At 41.0% G+C, this 9056-nt stretch overlaps 1 long non-coding RNA gene across 1 annotated transcript; it reads right to left on the bottom strand.

The window, feature by feature from the left end:
- Positions 1–275: 275 nt before the first annotated feature.
- LOC310767651 lies at positions 276–4224 on the bottom strand. The gene is made up of 4 exons (XR_014551007.1): positions 4114–4224; positions 3399–3477; positions 2502–2606; positions 276–483 (listed from the first exon to the last, which is right to left on the bottom strand). It is a non-coding gene; the product is annotated as an uncharacterized lncRNA (long non-coding RNA).
- Positions 4225–9056: the final 4832 nt, after the last annotated feature.

The following is a 9056-nucleotide window of genomic DNA, read 5'->3' as shown; positions in this document are numbered from 1 at the left end:
CCGACCAAAGTTGCTGAGCTTTTTAAGGATTTTACCCAGGATGTACTGCCACGGGGGCCAGATTAAATCAATCAGTGGATCAGATTAGGCCCCCGAAATGAACTTTGGACATGCCTGCTTTAAATGGATAAAAGTATTTTAAATTATTATTTATTAGATAAAAGAAATTATTTGTTATTTCTTGAGCGATCTCTCTCTGTCTGTCTTTTTTAACCCCCCCGTAATTTCTAAATAACAAATGTATTTCTCTTTGTTTACAAGCACTGAAAAATCCCTCAAAATTTGAACTTTCAATACTGAGTCATAGCAGTAGCATGGGCCCTTCTCTTTCACATAACTTTCCCAAGAATTTGGGAACTTTTCAAAGGAATCAAGCACATTCTTCAACATTTTGCTAGAGGCTGCATAGAATATCAGTGCAGGCATCTGAGATAAAGGATGCACATTCATGGCTTAGACTCCTCTGTTCTTCTTCCTGTACTCCTACTGAAAAAAACACAACAGAACTGAGGCACCAACCTCCTCTTTATTTTCCATATAATTAATCTCACTGCGAGGTACACTAGCTTTGTGCACTAAAAAATAATAATACTGAGTGCAGATAATCTCTCTGCGTATAGTGTTGCAAATGTTGCTCTGGAACAGAGCAGCAGAGGAAGAAACCAAGCTTTTGCACATAGCATATTTATACTTATGTGCACATAGCACATAATTTATACTTGATTGGATAGAACATTTATTTAAAAACTTGGAATTGATAAAGTCAGGTCTGCATCTCTTGTTTGGAAAAACTTCTTAAAGTCTACTTGGAAAATGTTGGCTTTTTAAAAAAGGAACTAGTGACATGAAAATCTTCTAATCTTTGCATTCACAAGGCTGGCTGACTTAGCCGTGTGTGTGTGTGTGTGTGTGTGTGTGTGTGTGTGTGTGAAGGAACCTTCCATCAAATAATATTCTGTTAAAAGTTCTTGGTTGGTAACATAGCTGCTAGGCAAGGAAATAAAAACCCTCATCAGTGTTCAGACTGCAATGCTTATTTCAGGGTGGGTTCCAAGCCATAAAATTACAAACAACACATCAGTAATCAAATCAACACTCCTCTTAAAAGCTAAAATTCGGGTTACATAAGCACAATACATACAATTGCAGTTTACATCCCACAAATGATTACGTGAATAGCCAGGTCTTAAGCTGTCAGAAGAATGAGACCAGTGATGGAGCCAATGAGCAGAGGACATTCCACAGCCAGGATGAGATAGCACAGAAGGCCTTCCCCCATGTCTCCACATAATATACAGCTCCCACAGATGGAACATAGAAGAAAGCATCCCTCCAAATGATTTGAATAGGCAGGCCAGAGACTAAAGTGTGAAGTGCCTACTGAAGTATTGGGGGCCCAAGCCATTGTAGCTTTAAACATAATCACAGGCACCTTGAAATTGGACCAGAAATGTTTAACAGCCCATGGCCAGCTCTTCAGATAGAGGATGCATTCAATTAGGTGCTTGCCCTCTGTAAAGTAGGGCACTGGACCACCCATAAAGGACAGTTAGTGTTTTGTAAGGGATCGTGTGTCAGACTTGGCATGGGGGACTTGCATTCAATTTCCCACTTGGCTATGACCTCGGGCCAGTCATTATATATCAGTCTAGCGAAGATAAAAATGGGAGCAGCCCCCTATACTGCCCTGATCTCCTAGGAGGAAAAGCAAGATAAATACGTCATAAATAAGCACATTATTACTGAGAATATCTCGAGTGCTAGCCATGTCAATCTGCTGCAGCAAAAACAACAAAAGAGGTTGTTTTGGCACCTTAAAACTGATTTATTGTAGCCTAAGCTTTTGTGGTCCAGAGGCCACTTCATCATATTTTCTGACAGTCCCCTGGGCCAGGATCCAAAAGCTCTAGCACTGAGTATGTTAAAAAAAAAGATACCCATTGCCAATTGAGTTCCTCTTAAAGGGTGATAATAACTTATGCTTCACTCATTAGCTCTTACATTGTAACATTTTTCACTTTCTACAAAGCTCGGATAGCAATCTACTGATGAAAGGCATTATGTTCTTTAACAATCTCTCAAACCACTCCGTCCTCCATTTGCAAAAGATTTTCAGTAAAACATTATTTGCCTAAATAATATAAAAAAAAGGAATGAAGTAGAATTACACTGTCATTTGAAGTTTCATTACAATGCTATTTTCTTGAGCAGCATTGATTGACCCAATGACGGCTTTGTCTAATTTCTGCAGAGTTGTTATTAGAGCAATTTATTAAAATTGCATGCATTGATTGGAGCCACAAATGATTTCTTGCTAATTATGCAGATGATGTACGAAGCTCATTTCAAATTCCTTTTTGAACTTCAGTGAACAAAAAATGTCAAAACTAACATATGGTTGTACTGTCAAAGGCAGAAGTAGGCTACATGCTAGTGACATGCCTTTGGCCTGCCAAAAGGAAATTTAAACACACACACACACACACACACACACACCACACCTTCCACTTCATGGGTTCCTTGAACCATTTTATCATAATGTCTTGGGTATGTTTATGCAAGTTGGTTGTCTTCATAAATTCTGTCCTGTTGGAATGGAGATTTGCCTTAGGAAAACAGAGAGAATCAGGGAAAGAATCAGAAAACTTCAGGTTTTACCAATCTTAATTTCATATTATTATGTGTAAAGAAAGTAGATTCAAATATTTTTGAAGAGTGGAACCATATATTATGACATAGAGATGTCTCCTCCAAACAGTAACCCCACATAGCTTATATTTATTGATTAAAACATCTTGATCTACTAAAAAGGTGCAGATTAACCAAATACAAAATTTTATTTTAAAAAATGTCATAGTCAAGATACAGTTATAAATACTGCAGATGAGAAACACTTTATTAAAACAGGAGCACTAAAACTATTGTTTCAGTACTACTACAGAACTGATCTTTGTCTCCAGTAGATGTGAGATGGTTAAAGTTTACATCATTCAGTTGCTGGACAACTGTCGGTTCAACTCATTAGCTCTGGGAGCTGGAATCATATAAATTGGTATGAAATGAAAGATGTGTCTGGTGTCTTGGTTGGTGATGCCATGAAAGACACCAAAGACTTAATATTTAGCCAATCTCTGTATATTTTTCTTACCTCTAGTTTGTTCTGAAGGTAACTGAGAGCAGGGAATAATAGGTCACAGAGGGGGGAAATCCAGCATAGTATTTCCCCTCATCATCACAAATATCTCACCCAGACTGGCAAAATGGTTCATGTGTAGAAGGCAGATGGAGGCACATGCTTTTGCTCATTCACAGATGTGTGGAGCATTATATGGATGCTGATTCTGATTCTCTACACTGAATAACACAAAGTCTTAGGTGGCAACCTTATATACGCTTACCTGGAAATAAGTCTCATTGAACTCCATCGGCTTGGATTAAAATTCCAGTTCAGCCACACACTCAAACATTATAGGCAAGCTAAACGTGTCAAATTTCATAAGAAGATCTCAGTCAAGGTTGGAAATTAAGGTTGGACATTATATTTATTTATTTGTACCCTGAACCTTCAACCTGGTAGTGTTCTCAGGACAGCTTGTACTAAAATATGAATATAGAAACTACAATATAACAGAAACTAAATATCCATAACTTAAAACAAAGACAAAACAGAGTAGTTCAAATTCAAGATGTGTAACTAGAATAACACTCCTTCCAAGTAAGAAGAATGGGAAAAGTAAGAAGGTATTCACCTGGCACCAAAATGAGATCAGAATAGGTATCAGTTGGCCTTCCTGTGAAAAGGCTATTATGCTCGTGTTTTGCTTATGCCCATAGACATCTGGTTATCCAATTTGAAAACAGAATGCTGGTCTAGATGGGGTTTTTGCAGACCCCTTTTTGAGATGGGAGATTCCAAAGGCAGAGTGCCACCATCAAGAAAGCTCTCTTTCTTCAACCACCATTGCATGCTCTTTCATGGCACCATCAGCCTAAGCACCAGACCCATCTTTGAACTCATACTTCCCACTCACAGCTCTAACGTGTTGAACCAACCACTACGCCAGAGGCACTCACACAAGAGCTTCAGATGATGACCTCAGTGAATGAACATACATATGGGAGAAGCTGGTCCAGCAGACATCTGGGTCCCAAGCCATGCAGTGATCTTAAACACCAACACTTTGAGCTGAGCTCAGAAATGGACCAAGAGCTCAATCTTCACTATGGAAGCCCAGATTTGTATGCCGGCTGGTTCTAGGGCAGGAATGTCAGAAGGTTCTCCATTCTACCCTGCATTTGTGACATGCATTTGTTTGTATGCCACTGCAGTTCAACTTCCACCAAAAGCTACATTATTCATCTAGTTGTCCTGTGTGGCAAAAATTATGTGACACACAAAATTAATTATGTAAATTATGTTGTCATTACTTTATTCCACCTCATTCATTTCAGTGCAAAGGAAACACCATGCAAATAGGGGGGAAACCCACAATCAATTGTTTGCAGCCTGAAAGCAACAGCAAATACCAATATAGGTAGTTGGATAGATTTCCATTCCATTCAAAGGACAAATAAGTGAACATTGACCATTTCTGCTCCCATTTCCAGTGGAATTCGCTACTCTTCCTACTCTAGGGCCTAGAATTGTTCTAATGACTGTTGCAGCTCATCTGTGATGCAATAAAAGGAGAATGTGCCCCTGGAACCCAGGCAGAGAGAATTCCTTTTGCTCATCACATAAAGTGATGAAAATGGTTCCATGTTCCAGAGTTGAACTCTGCCACTGAAAACAGGCTTTGAGGTAAAAGCCCAGTAAATCTTTACTCTAAGGAACCATTGACCACAGTTCCTCACATGTAAGTGAAGCAGGAATAATAACAATGAGAATAATAATATCAATAAGAATATCGATAACAATAATCCCCCACCTCTGAGGATTTTACCAGACATAAGACAGAAAGAAATAAAAGAAACACACAATAGAAATGATCAAGAATTTTACAATGAAAGTTGGCGCTCTCAGAACAGCGTATATTCTCCTTGGTGGCTGAGGTACCAGAGTGAAGCTCTAAATTACCAAGTCCAGTGAATTCCTAAAATAAGAAGATGCAATTCAGAAAAACACACACACACACAAGGAGACGATGTACCTAAAGTGGCAGGAGCTCTTGCAGAGTCACACATTCCTGCTTCTCATTAAGCTTCTTCCTATGTCCTTTTGTAAATCTGGCAGAACTACAGAAAGGTGCGAAGGGGTTAATCGCTTGGTTTTGCTTAAAAATTCCAAACCACGATGAAAACATTTTAGCACCTAAGAGCAGAGATTGTGGGTGAAGAAGGAAGAAGAAAAAAAAAGCCGAAGATACATGATTTATCACTCCCCTCACAAATAAAATTTATTCATTGCATCCACCAGCCATCACACAGATGGTCAGAAAATTGGCTTTGTGTAGAGATGTGGATTCAGGCATGAATATTAATATGAGACAGATGTAAACGCATATTAATATGCACTTGCTTTGCATGGACTGACATTACAATATTTTCATTAAAGAAACTGCATTTGAAATGGAAAGTGAGGGTCACCTTTTTATAAAACATAAAATGGTATGGCACAATGTATTTACCATCTCCTGAAATGGCAACAGAAAACAAACAAAAGAAAAAGTAGCTGCCACAATTTAGTGAAGGCTGCACAAAAACGGATAGAACAGAAAGCTCTTGATTTTTACTTAAATTCTATTTCGTGCTTTTATAATAATTACTGCTCAAGGAATGTGTTCTGTATAGAATCTATGCGGAGTCTGTTTCTTAAGCAGTAAGGAACACAATAGAGCTCATACATAGGAATGTCACTTGAATACGCATCACCTATGCCTGAACTTGTACAACCCTCTACGATGGTAGAGGGTCATCAGATTTCACTGTGTGTGTGTATTTGTGTGTGTGCGCACACACACACATGCACAGAAATTAAACAGTGAGGAGGAGCAAGATTCAGGCATGTCCAACGGCCCACTCTTAAACGCTTTCAATAGTTGAATTAGAAAACATTTGAAAAGCATTATTGTGGCTATTATCCCTTACATATCATTACAGCAGTGTGAGCGGCATAGCAGTGGTGTGACTTTGTTATACTAAGGAGGGCAATCCCAGGGCCTTTTTTCAGCCGGAATTCACCAGGACTCAGTTCCGGCACCTCTTAGCTGGGCGCCACTGCCATTATAAGATAACAAAGGAGGTGTTTGTGCTAAGTTCTGGCACCTTTTCCCGCTAGAAAAATAGCACTGGGCCATCCTAAGCCAAAATCTGCCAGGGTGAGTAAGTTAGGATGTGGCAAGTCTCTAGCTCTGGCCAGTGTGGTGTAGTGGTTAAGAGCGGTGGACTCGTAATCTGGTGAACCGGGTTCTCGTCCCCGCTCCTCCACATGCAGCTGCTGGGTAACCTTGGGCTAGTCACACTTCTCTGAAGTCTCTCAGCCTCACTCACCTCACAGAATGTTTGTTGTGGGGGAGGAAGGGAAAGGAGATTGTTTGCTGCTTTGAGACTCCTTTGGGAAGTGATAAAGCGGGAAATCAAATCTTCTTCTTCCGGCTCAGCTGAAGATACACTGGCACAACTTGTGCATCTTGGCTCAGCTTGGGGCTCAGTCAGTGAGCAGAAGTCTCAGCAGAAGTCCCACAACAGGGGTGTTTCGGGGATGGTAACCGAATGCTCCATGACTTACCTGTCAGCGCTCACTAGCAGAGTGCTATTGAATCACTATTACAGGGGATGATTTCTTCACTCCTTAAAGTTCTGTTGAGTGGTGGACCAAAGCACTTGTTTACATTAAATTGCATTTGCCATTTTACTGCCCATTCGCTTAGTTTGGAGAGGTCCTTTCGGAGCTCTTCACAATCCTATTTGTGTTCTAACAACCCTGAACAATTTAGTGTCATCAGCAAATTTCCTCTGTTCTCCCTTGTGTCATCTTCTAGAGTGAGGGCTTGACATCATGTGTTAATTGTGCCACTTGCAATCCTGGTGTTGGTTTTTCTTATTTACTACAGGTGTGAAGGGTTTTTTTTTTTGTGTGTGTGTGTGTGTGTGTGTGTGTGTGGGTGGGATTTGAAGCATGCAGAGAGAGAAGATTTAATCCTTTCCTTCCTCACTGCAACCATAATGGACTATTACAATTCAGTTTAGGCAGGGAAAGCATCTGTTAGCAGGGAGAGTGCAACATATCTGAAGTTTAGCAGTGACCTGGATACAGACTCAAAGGCTGAATGGTGCCTATGGAGGAAGCTCATGGCCCAAGCACCACCACTGAAAAAAGACCCCTGATCTCAAGATGCCAGAAACATCTGGAGATGACAGAGACTCCTGAACTGAAGATTCCATAGCCTGGGTTAGAAACTGTAGCTCCCAAGCCCAGCAAGGGACCAACATAGTTGCCTCCAAAGGTCTCACACGCCACAGAGCAGAGCCTCGGTGCAGGCAGCATAACTCCTAGAGAGACAATGGAGCGCTGTGCTGTAAACCAGAGGCCTGCCCCTTTAAGGCCTTCCACTTTTCAAGGAGTGGATGGGGTCTGAAAGAGGTCCTGGATGTGCAGCAATAAAAGGCACAGCGAGTTGTTCACTACAAGCTCTTCTTTGTGCTACTGTTCCACCTTGCCCCATGGGACCCAAACGGAATGGAGTGGTTGGGTATTTTTGTGGAAATCGCAGTGGAGAAACGAAGGGTCAAAATGCCCCTTCTCAAATGCTGCCATTCTGATAAACACCCTCCCCGCAAATGTTGTGGACATTTGCCCAAGTCATAAGGACATAAGAAGAGTTAGGATGGATCAGACCAACAAAGGCCCTCTGAGTCTAGCATTCTGTTCTCACAACGGCCAACCAGATGCTTACGGGAACCCCACAAGGAAGACATGAGGTTAATAGTGTTCTCCTAATTGTGATTCCCAGCATTCCCCAGTATTCAGAGACATGGTGTCAAAAACTCACTGCCTACAGAAAAGAAAGGAAAGCATATCATCAGGGTCTATTGATATGTAAATGCTAAATGAGCCTCTTGCAATCATGTTTCAGCGGCAGACAATCCCAGTCTCTGTCCCCAGGATCTTCAGTTAAAAGGCTCAGGTAAGCAGGTGATGTGACAGACTGCCTAAGACTGTGGAGAGCCTCTGCCAAAATGGACAATATTAGCTGGGCTAGATCAACCCCGTCTGTGGTTTCCCCACATGCCTTAAATGCATGTTCTGGTTGTAGCCAGACTGTGTTCCACCGGGAGGGAAGGAGTTAAATGAGAAAGATTAGGATAGTAAAATGGGGAGCAGTGATAGCTAGAGTTTCTTTTTTGATTTAAATCCTGCCTTTCTCCAACAAAACCAAGGCAACTCACAACAACATATTTAAAAATGCAGTTAATACAATATTTCTTAAAGAATACACATGGGCAGTGCACTTCATCAGCCATATCCATTAAAACGAGCATCACAGTTTTAATTATATTACAGAATCCCATTATGGTACTGTTATGTATTCAGTGGTCTGTGTTTGCCTGAGCTTGAGTCTGGACTAAGGAGTCTGAGTCCCTGTGTTCTGATTTGATACATGATATCCAATCACAAAACATTTCAGGATTTGGGCCTCTGCCATTGGCCCTTAAACTCTGAGTCAGGATTCGCAGCTTGTGAGTTTAGACAGCCAATGACGCTGGGAGTGGGAGTGGCCCAGGCCTTCAGAAATGTATATAAGCAGTTATTTTGCCCCTGTTGTCAGGTTCCGTTAGTTCAATAAAGGTTCTTGCTGTTATCACTGTGTTTTGCCTCGTGGGAACCTACCTACACTTCAGATACTTTCTGAATGTATAATACATTCCTTAATCACTCACTGAGGCAAAGGCCATGGCTTTGATAGTGAAAATGTGCATTCTTACACGCAAAGATGAGCCATTCCCTTTCATGAGGGGAGCTTCCAGTGTCCAGAGCAGAAACCATGCATATGAAGAGAATTCCCTTCTCATACGGGACCATGTGAATGAGTCATTTGTTAATTCATTAGCCATCT

Source organism: Podarcis filfolensis (assembly GCF_964270895.1).
Source record: "Podarcis filfolensis genome assembly, chromosome: 7".
NCBI lineage: Eukaryota > Metazoa > Chordata > Lepidosauria > Squamata > Lacertidae > Podarcis > Podarcis filfolensis.
Note: the sequence above shows the minus strand (reverse complement) of the source record. Positions and strands in the feature narration are given on the sequence as shown.